Genomic DNA, 14,345 nt, shown 5'->3' with positions numbered 1-14,345 from the left:
ACTATGATGGACAATACTGTAGAATGAAATGCAAAATGATTCATTAAGAATTGTAAATAAACATTTGTAAAGCTGCATGGGTGCATATTTTTCTATTTTATTTGATTCTTGTGTGGTGATAGTGTGATATCGATCTTATCACCGGGGTGTACTTCTTGTTATAACAACATTGTGAGTATTTTTCTTTATGTCTGAAGGGAAATATAATGATCTGTTTCATTTGGACATCTTTCTCTGCGTCTGGTGGTGGTACATCAGAATCTGGACAGTCCCGAACAAACTTGTTTTGTTTTAGGCGATGACGTAATGCTTCGTGTTGATTGGTTGACGGTGATTTCACAGAAATCCACATCCGGGTAATTCGCGTTGATAGCATGCTGCTAAGCACTGCAACCTGTACATTGGTTTTTGGTCGCAATACTGCAATGCCAGCATTGTCATTGCTTTTTAAGGAACATTTCTGAATGCTCGCTAATTTCCCTTAATTTGGTGCAATCCATATAGAAGGATTTGGGTTATCAGTTGTATGCCGACATTCGACATCTTGGCTGAACTCATAATGTTACTCAGTAATAAATGTTTTTTGATTTGAGCCGCAGTGTCGCCGGTTTTAGTAGGCTACCATCGTACTTTATGAAGGACTTTTCTCTGCAGTTAATGGCATGTAAAGTTTTGTAGTTTCGATTGACTCAAGCCGCTAGCTGACAAGAGAAAAATAATATACAATGACCTTATCGCATTGTGCCAGGCGATTCTGCACACATTACTAATTCTGGATCAGTTTAATATTTTTCAAGTATTGGTTGGCCTGAGATGTTAGGACGATCTCATGCTAGATCGTTTTTGGGGATAAATTAATTGGCACATTCTCAGGTATTATTCGCTTAGCTACACCAATCATTTGGAAGAATATAGGCGTACTACATACGTCATTGAAGATTAAACTGACAAGTATATCTTCCAAGAATATTACAGTTGTTTGACAACGCTTCGACCAGTCATAAAGCGTTTATGATATTTTTGCCCAATACCATTAACGCAAACCAAGGTCCACGGTATATTTTGACCGTCAACTGTACCATCCAATCAATATTAGCCTGTTTAGGAGTTTATGACCAATGGTTAGAAGGAACAGAATGAGCAACCACTCCCCCTGATCTGGACATTGAGGTGAGGGAGAAACTGTAGCGCTTCAATGGTGGAAAGAACGTCATCTGCTCCAAACATTCACCCTGCTAGCTAATTCAACTTTATTTGTTTTATTTTGATACCAAAGCATCTCGCCTTTCGTAATAATTTCATTCTAGCGGGCAGCCGCTTGGCTGTCAAACATGTATAAAAATTCCCACAATCAGAGCAGAGAATTCTTTAAAAGGGAATCAATCGTGTGAAATCCAGCTCTGATTGCATTTTATCAAACCAAATATTATTCTCTAAATAAAAACACAAAATTCATTATCTACCCTGAGAAAACTAGCTATCTTGTCAGTCTGGAGTGGCGCCTGGAGAAGCATTCATTTTACTCCTGAAAACGTGAGTAACGATGGCTAGCTGCTTGCTAATTTTTGCTTGGACATGATGTGTTTTGTCGAGCAAGCTAGCTTGTATAGTTAGCCAGCCAGCTAACTTGGCTAGCTAATTATCTAACTGATGATGTATTCGTGAATGATGTTTCGCTGTTGTTATTTCTGAAATGATTTGACAATAGCAACGCAAAATATGCACACCCTGCGTTTGGAATTTACTGCGGTTACTAGGTAGCCAGCCGGCATAATAACAACATGAAACTTCAGCTAGCTTAGCAATAGCGACCTAGCACAAGCTACAACAAGCAGGCGTCGTGTTTATTTTAGTGTGGCAAGCTACAGTCAATTACTTGCCAGCTAATATTAGCTAGCTACACTGACCAGATGAGATTAGAAAGAGTAGACTGATCTTGTTTTTGGCAAGAAATCGTTTGTATCCATTTTTCTGACATTGCTTTATGGATGTTTTAAGCAGTGAATGCTATCGACACACTCGCGTGTGTTAGAGAGAAACCTATTGCTATCAGATCGGGCGTGATTAGCGATCTAGCAAGCTACGTTAGCTAGCTGTGTTTGTTACGTAATATTCTATTGTTTGTAGCTATTTTTATAGCTATGTACCCTTTAAAACGCACATTTCGGCTGTTGTAATGTATCACCACGATTGCTAACTCCGTAGCTGATAATAGGGTTCATTTGGAATGCATAAATTGAGCGAGATGTCTGGTTAAGACGGCGTTGACTAATTCGCCCGTGGCTGTGGTTGGCACGCATTGTTCGGACTGTACACTAACCAGTCAGATTATATTATTAATATTTCGTTGGCGAGGGCTACTGTGTGTTAAAGAATGTCATGATGTTTAAACGAGTCACAAACTGTGAAGCAGGACACGTTGGCCGAATCCCTGCCTTTCCAAGGAGTCTGCAAGCGGCCCCCTCCCCCGCTTTCTATATTTAAGATTACAAGGTATAAGCCATATCCTGAACCCCGGGTTGGTTCATCGTAGTAGACTAGTCTAGATGTGGGTCTCATAGTGATCTATTTCATAATTCATAGCTAGCTTTGTTTCTAAGACAGTGTCATGATAACAGTGCCAATGAAACCCTAACTAGGTGACCTGATGCGTTGAACTTTGAATATAGGCCATTTATTACACGAGCATCGTTACCTACTAAGTGAATAAGCAAGTAGTCTGGGTTCAAGGTGACCCAGAACATAAGTTAGAAAGTTTCTAATTTTGCAGACTTCAAATAACATGATTCAGTTGTGTATTCATAACTTCTGGCTACCTCTCTGAGTTAACAGCCATGAGTAATCTTAGCACGACAGGAGAAACCTCAGATTGTTTTTCTTCAAAAGTTATTTTTGTTCCAAAGGAAATTATGACACTGGAAGGAGAATTGCCATGAATCATGTCACTGATGGCATCCTGTCTCTTTAGTAGACTGGAGCTTTCTTTCAGAATTAAGACTGTTGAATGAACTTGTGCCGATTGATAACCATCCAATGCAGCAGTAACAGGGCATTCACATACTTATTTATAAGCTTTCTCAACAGTCAGGTCTGTAATGATCAGGCATGAACACCAGTCTCAAGCATTATGAAATTTTGTGGACATACTGTTCTTGCGTATGCAGTGCTTATAGAGGCTGTGTCGCACTTTATGAGGTCCTACAGTTTAAATGACAATGCTTTCTATTTCTGTCATTCTAATTAAACCAAACTGCCACTCTGGTGTAGCCTCGTTAGGAGAATGTCTGTGGCCGTTTCTCCTTAGCAATTTCCATGCAGCCATATCTGCCTGTCTCCTGCTGTCCTGCCTGCCTGCATCAACAGCAGGGTGTCGGGGACCAAACGGAGAGCGTGGCCGTATCAGTGAGCGCATCGGGCGTCTATCCGGCCCCGCTACCCTCGGCGCACTTTCATCTGCAAAGAGGCCGTCACCCGCAGGACCTGAAGCGGCAGTGCCAGGCGACCCGGTGAAATTTGCCTCAGCCGGCACTTAGAACCGGGAGCCTGGGGCGTGTTCAGTTTGTGAAGTGGTTTTGCAGAGCAAAGGTGTGGGGTTGGGTTTTTCAGTACAGAACACAGCCCCGTACCTGCCATTCATTGGGGTGATACACGAGCTACAGTGCAGAAAAGCTGCTTTAACATGTCTAGATGTTGGCATGAACTCAGCTTGGAAAATGGTGGCTTAGTCTGAATATTTGATGATGCTTAGTAAGAACCGTCACTTTTGACAGCTTTATGTAGAATTTTTTTTTTGCTGCTTGTGCAGAGATGTGTTGAAATTATCATTTGCTTAAATAAGCGTTAGGCCCAACTAATCTCAAACTGCACGAAAGAACTGAAGTGGAATCCAGCCCTGGTTTTCTGAATTATTGCAAGTTTCAGATCCGAAGTTCTGTCCCAGTGACCTGCCGTCCTCAATGGTTTTTTTTTTAGCACTTCCTCTCCAGCACAGTGACATCATTGGAGACGCAGCCCTGCTCATGGTTTGAGCTCTCCCATGTGCTGAGGTCTGCTGGAGGGCCTTCCTCAGTGGCCGCTGGAGACCTGGAGTCATGCGGTGGTGTAGGGTGCAGAAGGGGGGAAGTGGCAGTTGGAGGAGGTGCTGACGCAAGGGAGGCTACCCCCTGCCACGTACCTGGTGCAAATGAACAGGAAAGGGGGTCAGAAGTTCTGCCCCCTGGCTGTCAGGTCTGGACGTGGTCTAGCGGGTACTTCCTGTGATGGATGCTTTTAGCATTGGTCACACAAAGGCAGTGTCCTGTCTTTTGATGGATTCAAACAGTCCATCTTAAACCACCGTAAAGTGGCACAGCGCCACCTTCTGTGGTGGAGAGCAGATTTTAGAATAGATGGGTTACATCTGATTCCACCCCCCCCCACTGTGGAGCGTAGACATCTTTGCTCCCATGCAGGGCCTTGCTCTCCTTTGAACTGAGGTCATTTGCAGCCATAAAGAAATGGGCCTCCATAAGAATGCATCACATACAGGGACACTCCTGTTCCCAAAGATGACCTAGCCCACATATCTGTTCTGACTGGATTAAAGAAATGCCCTTAAATGAAGAGGCTTATTGTTATTTGCTGAAGCTCAATAAGCTAAAGCTTATTTAAGGTGGATTGAAGTTTCTGAACTCTGGTGAAAGGATTGTGAAGGGGATTGTGAAGCTGGATATTTTCATTTTAGTTGCATGTCAAAACTGCCGAGAGTCTGAAACATTTGTGAGCCAATTGGATTCACACAGAGGTGCACTTTGGGCGTGTCTGGCCAGAGCTGACCTTTGACCTCCTCTTTCCTATGAAGACTTGAGAATAGGCCCCTGACAGCGATTAAATGGATCTGAAGAAGACTTTGAAATGTTGTTATATTCCCCCCTGCCCCCTCCTTGCCTCCACGTGTGTGTGTAGTGTCCTTATGCTGCAGAATGTCAGGATGTTTCTTCTGAATGCGAGAGGAAGAGAGGAAGGGAAGGAGAAGGGTGGATAAGAGGAGGAGGGCTTGACGTGATGTCAGAGGCGCTGAGCAGGACCAGGACTCTGCTTATCAGGGTCCGTCCCTCCGGCTCTCAGCACCGCCAATCTCCGGAAGATGCTGACTTGGCGGACGGGCCTTGTGCTGCACGTCACACGCCACACACCACACGCCACACACCACACGCCCACGCCGCACGCACATCGCCAGGGAGAACAGGCTCAGTGTTCTCACCATCGGCACCAGGACTCACACGGTCCTCCCTTTGCTCTCCCTGCCCGGCGGCGTGTTGGGTGAGGCGGCCCGCTCGTCGGCGTGGCCGCTGCCGGCGCGCGTGGCGTGCTCTCTGAGCGAAGCAGCGTGTTGGGTAAGGCGAGCGGGGGCGCGTCGTCCTGTAACCGCGGAGGCCGCCCGGTCCCGCGGCGTGACGGGGCGTCATGTCCATTACCGCTCACCGCTCAGACTTAATCACCGATGAGATTCTCACATAATTCAAAGTGAAATTAATTAAATGACCCCCTCCCCCCCCTGTCTCTTCTGTCCCCCTCCTGTCTCCCTGACACAAAGGCTTGAGAGACTCCCAGCCCATGAGCCTGCCGTCCTGAGGCAGATAGGAAGCCGTCCTGAGGCAGACAGGAAGCCGTCCCGAGGCAGACAGGAAGCCGCTCCTCGCTTGCTGAGCTGCGCTTTGGGCTGCCCACTCGGTCGATGGCATTGTGCAGTGTTTTTTTGCCCTTAAACGCGGACCCCTCTTCCCCCTGTGGCACCCTTCTGATCCGTGCTCTTGCGTGACTGCGGGTTGTGGGGCACAGGCTTGTTTCGGGTTCCTCGCATGTTCCCAGAGGTCACCTCAGGCCCCACCCAGGGGTCCCTCAAGTGGGGCCCTGAAAGGGGTCAAACATTCCCCTGGGGTGTCCTTTAAACTCATGTGTAACATTTCCCAGAGGTCTTAAACAGACACAGGTTTTAGATTTTTTACTTGCACATTATCAGATTTTTGTCTTACAGCTAGCATAATTCATCCATGTCTCCTGATAACATGGTAATTTGTGTCATGCTGAGCGTTGTTGGCGTGTTGCTGTTGATAATAAATTGGCTAGCTCATTAGCCTGTGCATTAAGTGCATTACCAACAGTCATTACTGACTGAGATTTACTGCCAGCAACATTTGCAAGTCCATGTCTGTGCAGATGCAACATTTTGAAAGTAAAGATCTAAAAGTAGTTTTCCCCAGTTGCAACCAAATTCACTGTATTTTGAGTACTGCAGAATCCTGTGAAATTGATTCAAAATCCTTTAAAATCTTGCATTTATCATTGCAATTTAACATGGATCTGATTTGTTTAGCAGCCATGAAAATATGTTGAGCCTCTATTTAAAGGCCTATTATGGAATGTGTTCAAGATTTGTATTTTAGTTCTCAGTTAGCATAGCTAACCTGCATTAGTGCTGTAGTGATGTTGTGGTTCTCAGTTAGCATAGCTAACCTGCATTAGTGCTGTAGTGATGTTGTGGTTCTCAGTTAGCATAGCTAACCTGCATTAGTGCTGTAGTGATGTTGTGGTTCTCAGTTAGCATAGCTAACCTGCATTAGTGCTGTAGTGATGTTGTGGTTCTCAGTTAGCATAGCTAACCTGCATTAGTGCTGTAGTGATGTTGTGGTTCTCAGTTAGCATAGCTAACCTGCATTAGTGCTGTAATGATTTTGTGGTTCTCAGTTAGCATAGCTAACCTGCATTAGTGCTGTAGTGATGTTGTGGTTCTCAGTTAGCATAGCTAACCTGCATTAGCGCTGTAGTGATGTTGCCAAGCCTGGCTCTGTTGCTTAAAACTCATGTGAATGCATATATAGTGTCTTACTTCCATCCAGAGTGACTCATTGTGTCTGCTGAATGAATGTAATGTAATATATTTGGTTGTGTCTGGGCGGGAGCTTGTGCTTGTTCCTTGTGATGCTCAGTGGTCTCTCGAGCGAACGCTCCTGCATCACATTGCAAACCCGGTTCAGAGGCTCCGGGCGGAGTGTGGGGTGCGTGTCCCGTTGACGAATCCCGCCCTGTTGTTTTGGGGTGAATGGGCTCCTTGTTTCTCTGAGGCTGCAGCTTGCCGTTGATTCCGCAGAGCAGAGCAGCGCTCGGTCCCGAGCCGGCCGTGCGTTTCAGATATCAGTGACCGAGTCGTTTTTCACGGGCTGACTGGGCCTGTGTGACCCGGGCGTTTTGTGGTCCCAGTCCTGGAGCGCAGTGTGCCCCCGTCCCGCTGACCCAGGCCTGTCCCAATGCCCTGATCGCTGTGCCGCACTGCTGCTCAGTGTGACGGCATCTGGAACGTTCTCTCCGTCTGGCTGAAACGCTCCCGCCGGGGGGCTTCGGCTCCTCTTCCTCCTTCCTCTTCGTCCTCCAGCGGCATTTTGAGGAGCTGGGGGTGCGGAGTTGGACACAGGGCCCTGGAAGTGTGCAGGAGGCAGACAGTAGGTGGGCAGGGGGTCACCGGCGGCAGTGCACTGGAAACGGCCGGTTATTCGCTCGCCACGGCTGTGCTGAAGAGAACCCTTCCCATGATGCCTCAGGAGGACAGGCTGAATATTCCAGTTTTGCGGTTTCTCTGCTCCGGCACCCCCTCGCCCCCCCTCGGGGAGAGCGCGATCGTGCTGGCGAGCTGGGTGTTGACGTGCAGGCTTAGAATAACTCGGCGATGAGTGTGAGGAGGGTCGCTGATAACTGGGAGAGGGGTGACGGGCGTGTGCGGGCGAGCGAGCGCGTGAGCGTGCGGTGGAGGTGGCTGGTTTTTTAGGAACGGCTGGAAATGCAGTGATTTTTGGCGGGACGGTAGCGCTCACGAAGGCTGGCTCATGCGGTGTTTTAAGCAGGCGAGGGCCCAGGCAAACGGCTCTGTGTGCTCCCCGTCACCATAACACTCATCCCAGAATAGCCGCTGGATCAGTGTCACCTTGGAGCCGTGATGGCCCGGCGCTCGCGGTCAAGTGCGGGGAAGCCTTTCGAGAGCGTCTAGCGTGCGCTGCTGAGAGAGGTTAAAGGCCCTTTCTGAAGTTCCCCCGCCTTCAGACACCACGTAGAACACGGGTCCGACTCCGCCTCGGACTGGACCGAAAGCACCCAACCGTGATCGGAACGTGCCGTTGGGCCCCCGATAACGCTCGCGTTTGGTCTTTGTGGGTTCTGTTTGCGTTTTTTGAGCGGTGCCGGTTTGACCCTGGGTGCGGTTTTGGCCTGGTTTCCAGGTTTGGTGCTGGCTGAGCGTAGCGGTCAGCAGACCCCCCGCGGAGGGGGGCGGCGGAGTGATGGGAACACCTGCAGCAGGGCCACACAGAAGGGCCTGCCTCTGATTAGCGGCTGGGCGGACGGCGCTCACCCTTTTACAGCTTCCAGCTCCCTGCTCCCAGCTCCCTGCTCCCAGCTCCCTGCTCCCAGCTCCCTGCTCCACTCAGCTCAGCTGTCAGAGCGGACATTCTGTGCCTTCATTACATCAGAAGGGATTAAAATCGGTAGTAAAACATGAGTTTTGTCTTAAATTAAGAATTTAGTTAATTTAATGAAGTATTTCTGCTGGAGCCTCCTTAATAATTCATGTATGGTTTGTTTTATAACCGTTAGCTAGCAGGCAAACAAGGGTTTGACAGGTAAGAGATGAATACCATATAACATCTATAAGGAGTCTGATGAGGCCAGACCACCCTTCAGTAGTAAGCACAGTAAATACAACATGAGACATGTTTGTCAACCAGACCATGGCGGTTAGATCTGTGAAATACTCTATGTTCACATACCGGGGTGGGGGTGGGGTCATGTTCGTCTCCTTTACGACTGACCTGCCCCCACCTCTGTCCATATTGGCAACTCCCATCCACCCCTCCCCCCACCCGTCAAGTCACATGCCCATTTTCCTCCCCCCATAGCTCCTCCCAGTTTCACACACTATTCTTTTACAGTCAGTCCATGGCTATGTGCTCAACGGTGACATTGTATTGTTGAATAAAACATTAATTCAGCAGTACAGGTGTGTGATGGGTGTAAAGCCGTTGGCTACAAGTTGTCTTCATCCCAGATCACGCTGGAGGCTGTGTGCTGTGTGCACTCAGATTCATCCAGGCCGGCTAATCATTCCTTTCTCGTGTCAGCTTTCTAGGTGCAGGTTGAAAGAAGACCAGGTCAAAACTTAGTATATGGCTGGACCGGCCGACCAATGGTGCAGCTTCGTAACTCGGCTGACCAATGGTGTAACTTCATCATTCAGTCACAGACATTCGCGTTCGTAGGGCTGGCCCCGCTGTTGTGGTCCAGCCAAAAACGGCTGTGTTTTTTGAAACACGCGCATGTTTAATACACTGTTCTGCTGCTTCCTACTGTCAGACCTACTCCGCTGGTTTTCTGTGGTGGTGTTCTGCCTGAGAACTACAGTAGAAAACCGTGTGGTCGGCTTGGTGTGGTTTGGCTCGGCTCAGCTCAGCTTGGTGAGGGTCAGCGTGGGTCAGGCTCTAACCCCCCCCCCCCCCCCCAGAGCCTGTCTCACTGGTCAGTGGCCGCTTCAACCAGTTGGGCTAATTATAGCCAGAGTGTCACCAGTAATGGCTGTCACATGCGTCTGTGTGGTGCTTAAAGGGACAGCTGGCTTTCTGGGGCTATTTGGTAATGTTGCAGTTTTATTTCATGTTTCTCTTTTGTATGTAGGCCTAGATTGTTTTTGCGCACAACAAAGCTACATTTTATATTTGAGAAGATGTTTCTGAAGACCTGTTGGCTTTGCAGTGAGCCCTTGCGGGTTTGTAGTCTAAAGGAAGAAAATACACTTCTGGTACCTCCAAAGCAACTAGTCCATCGAACCCTGCTCTGACCTCCACAGGCCCAGAGAGCCCTGTTCTGACCTCCACAGGCCCAGAAAGCCCTGCTCTGACCTCCACAGGCCCAGAAAGCCCTGCTCTGACCTCCACAGGCCCAGAAAGCCCTGCTCTGACCTCCACAGGCCCAGAGTGCCCTGCTCTGACCTCCACAGGCCCAGAGTGCCCTGCTCTGACCTCCACAGGCCCAGAAAGCCCTGCTCTGACCTCCACAGGCCCAGAAAGCCCTGCTCTGACCTCCACAGGCCCAGAGAGCCCTGCTCTGACCTCCACAGGCCCAGAAAGCCCTGCTCTCACCTCCACAGGCCCAGAGTGCCCTGCTCTGATCTCCACAGGCCCAGAGAGCCATGCTCTGACCTCCACAGGCCCAGAAAGCCCTGCTCTGACCTCCACAGGCCCAGAGAGCCCTGCTCTGACCTCCACATGCCCAGAGAGCCCTGCTCTGACCTCCACAGGCCCAGAAAGCCCTGCTCTCACCTCCACAGGCCCAGAAAGCCCTGCTCTGACCTCCACAGGCCCAGAGAGCCCTGCTCTGACCTCCACAGGCCCAGAAAGCCCTGCTCTGACCTCCACAGGCCCAGAGAGCCCTGCTCTGACCTCCACAGGCCCAGAAAGCCCTGCTCTGACCTCCACAGGCCCAGAGAGCCCTGCTCTGACCTCCACAGGCCCAGAAAGCCCTGCTCTGACCTCCACAGGCCCAGAAAGCCCTGCTCTCACCTCCACAGGCCCAGGTCCTGCCCTTCTCTCGCCGTCCCCTCCTGCTTAAAGAGCGGCTGGCTCATGGCGGGCGTGGGGGGGGTGCGTTAGAGCAGGCCGGGGGGGTCGCAGGCCTGGCCTTCTAAGGCCAAGTGCTGATTTTTCCTTTTTTTTTTGCTGTGGAATAACATTCCATCTGAATGCTGCAATGGATGCCAGCTGAAGAGCTTCCAGATTTCAGTCTGGGGGAGAGAGAGGCCGGACCTGCCTCCAGTGCTCCTCCAGACTGGGAACACTGTGGCCTCAAATCTGTGTGTGTGTGTGCGTGTGCGTGTGTACACGCATGTGGATTATGCTGATGACATCACACACCGGTGTCTCTCAGTAGCACATCCTCACGGCTCCTCGTCATGCTTTCCTCTGATCAAAAAGGCGGCTGCGGTCTCTCGTTTATGGTACACACCAGCAGGGGTGCGTGCGTGTGCGTGTGCGTGTGCGCGTGAGTGAGAGAGAAATAGAGAGAGAGGGACACAGGGACGCAGAGAAAGGGAGAGACTCTCTGCCCATGTTTCTGTCTGTTTGGTCCAGCTCTCGTATGCAGTATGGCATGAGGTGGTGCAGTGTGTAGGTTCTGATGCTCAGATGGTCAGCGCATGTCCCTCGCTCTCTCTCTCTCTCTCCTTTATGTGTGCTGTGGGGTTCCTGCCCTTTCCAGCCCGGCACAGCAGATCTAAAGCAGGTCCTCTGGGTGTCTCTCCACTGTGAAAGGAGTACCCCTGGAGAAGTGGTGACCCCACTACTGCCCCGCCTGCAGCCATGGGCCGGGGCGGGGTGGCACACAGGGAGGGGGGGGAAAGGGGCGCGTCGGAGGCGTGGAGCTCTGGGCCATGATGCCCCTAACCGCACGGGCAGATCAGCTGTTGTCGGGGTGCTCTGCAGACTGAGGGAGGGGCGCACTCCTAAAGAGCTACCGCCCGGAGTCTCTGTGATACGTGTCACGCAAAAAGGTACTTCTGTATTTATAGAGAGAGATGCTTCCCTGTAGTATAGTGCGTGTGTGTGTGTGCACTTGTGTGTGTGTGTGTGTGCGCGCGCGCTTGTGTGTGTGTGTGTGGGTGTGTGTGTGCACTTGTGTGTGTGTGTGCGGAATGGTGCAGACTGTGGATTAGGCAGTGGGTGAAATGCTCCAGTGAGAGATATGGATCAGAGAGATATTATCAGCAGATAATATGACAATGCTAAGCTGTCCCACATGCTTTAAATCTGTTGCATCAACAGAACGCCTTTTTAGTAGGTCAGCCATAATACACGGGCTCTTACACACGCACACACACTCGCACATACACTTGCACACAGACACACTACCACGTTCACATACATGCACATGTAAACACACATGCACACCTTCTCATTTATATACATGTACTAATATACACACTCGCAAATATGCACAGTAACAAACACACATGCATAATTACACACTCATATACGTGTATTAAGCAACATACATACTCCCACACACACACACACACACAGGGCAGGGCAGCATGGAGGGCACCGTGAGGGAGGGCACCATGAGGGATCCCTAAAAAGGAGTCCTTGTATGGGCCGCGGGTCTGGGTGCGGGACGGCGGGCGCACGTGCTCCCGGTCCCTGGCCCGGGACAGTCCCGCTGAATGAAGTAAAGTCGTGTTTAGAGAGGAGCACTTCATGTAGCTTAGCGACGCTGCGGTGTTTACTTTATTTTTAGAATTACGCGCTCTTTCTCTGGCACAGTGGATAAAAGCGGGGGGTATAAGTCATAAATGCGCCTAGCCGGCCGCTGTCTGAAGGACAGGGCCCTGTACATTTCGTTCTGTACGTTCAGGGCGGGGTGTGGGTGTGACCCCCCCGCCCCCCACCCGTATAGCCCATGGGACAAGCCCTAACCTCCCCCATGCCTCGGTCTCCAAAATCCGGTCTGCGGTCATTCCATAGTGTGGCCCCGCCCCCTTATGCGTCCAGGACCGCCCCGCCCCCGAGTGTAGCCTGTCCCTTTAACACAGGGTCACAGTGTTGCCCCCCACCCCCCGGCCCGCCTTCCTTGTGCAGCGAGCTCGTCTCCACAGCTGCTGCGGCGGCTCTGACATCACGTGCGTTTGTCTGTCAGGTGGGACAGACGGACATGCGGCAGAAGCACCAGACGCGTGTTCAACAGGAGCTCCTTCCCCATGCTCTCTCCTTGTAGCGGTTTTACTGTTGAAAGATTTAAAGCTAGTTCTTTTTTTGTAGATGATGCTGATTTAGTTAAGGTGGATTTGAAAACTAGAATGGAAAGTGATTTTTATCACAAGTTATGAACAAATATTAGGTCTACATTCATTAAAATGGCCAATGTTTGTCATCTTACTCACTCTTGGTCACCCATTTTTGTTCACCGCACAACCTTTTCATGCTGTTATCTAACGTTAGCAAACGTTCACGGTGAACATAAAACATTATTGAACATGTCTGGCCTTATGCGGGGGGGGGTTCTGAGACCAGCATGTTTTAATGGACGGGGGTCCTGATGGTGCCCCTCCTCACACAACTCGTTTAATTTCCTCCGTCTCTTCTGCCTGCTTCACCTTTTGTTTCATTTTCCTTTCCCTCGCATTGCTGGTTGTGACCTCACTCGACCCCTGACCCCAGGAGCTGTGACCTCACTCCCAGAGTGACACAGTTGTCCCCTTGACCTTGGTCCTTCCTCTGTGTTAGGTCCAGAGTCCAGCTCAGGAAAAAACCTCTTTTTTTCTAAGTTACGTCAACGGTGAGAAACCTTTGGTCTGTAAGAGTGGGAGACCAAGGTGTCTCTGCTAACGAAAGTTAGTTATTTACCCTGTTATATTTAATGGGAAAACAGGGTTATATCAGCTGAATTTAGTCTCTCTCTTATTCAAGTGAAAAGGCAAGTATTAATAAGAATAAATGTCCCCTGGGTTTAATAAAAACAAATTAAATTCTCAAGTTTTCAGTATGATAACATACTGAAAAGGTGTCTGAAATGATGGCAAGATGACCCTAGCAATTACTTCAGTGAAAACGAATTGGTTTCCTTGAAAGTGGTTATCATTTGTGATTAATATATATTTAAAGGGGGATAACCAACTACTCAGGCAGTTGTGGTTTCTTTGGTGCCATAAGTGGTACGCAGTGATCTGCACTTCTCTAAGTAGCATTTGGGAAGTGACTGAATTATAAATCGCAAACTCAGGCACATGCTAAGCTTGCTTAATGTAAGCAAGCACTGACCGCTCTGGTCTAGTCATGATGAATATGCATAAGCTTCTTTCCATTTGATGTCCTTAAAAAAACCTTTGAGCTTGGATGGACCCGATAAAAGCACTCCATCTAAAAGTCTCCATCGAGCTGAATGAGCACTTCAACGACTTCAGTTAATAAGTTTGCTTTTTTGGTTAATTAGCAACTTGGTTTAATTTGTAAGGGAGCTGTTGAGGGGGTGTTGCTCGCTGTCTCTGTGGTGAATGTGTCAGCTTGTGTGCTGGAGAGGACAGAGACGTGGAGGAGAGGTGGGGGTATGAGCACCTGAGAAGAGGGGTCACCAGGGGGTTCCCCAGTACTGTGAGGTTAGGGTCCTGGAAGCTCACTGGAGGGGTCCCCAGTACTGTGAGGTTAGGGTCCTGGAAGCTGACTGGAGCAGCTCCCTAGAACTGTGAGGTTAGGGTCCTGGAAGCTGACTGGAGGGGTTCCCCAGTACTGTGAGGTTAGGGTCCTGGAAGCTGACTGGAGCAGCTCTCCAGTACTGTG

General features: G+C 49.6%; 1 protein-coding gene across 3 annotated transcripts in view; it reads left to right on the top strand.

Moving 5' to 3' along the window:
• Positions 1 to 1,144: 1,144 nt before the first annotated feature.
• Positions 1,145 to 14,345, top strand: part of ppm1ba (protein phosphatase, Mg2+/Mn2+ dependent, 1Ba) — a 40,291-nt gene continuing 27,090 nt past the window's right edge. Inside the window, exon 1 of one of the 3 annotated variants that reach the window (XM_064317554.1) lies at positions 1,145 to 1,533. The gene's annotated coding sequence lies outside the window, so the exon portion shown is untranslated. The remainder of the gene's footprint in view (positions 1,534 to 14,345) is intronic. The other 2 variants (XM_064317556.1, XM_064317555.1) reach the window with 2 other exon arrangements.

Source organism: Anguilla rostrata, chromosome 18 (assembly GCF_018555375.3).
Source record: "Anguilla rostrata isolate EN2019 chromosome 18, ASM1855537v3, whole genome shotgun sequence".
Classification (NCBI taxonomy): domain Eukaryota; kingdom Metazoa; phylum Chordata; class Actinopteri; order Anguilliformes; family Anguillidae; genus Anguilla; species Anguilla rostrata.
This window is presented reverse-complemented; position numbering and strand designations above follow the sequence as displayed.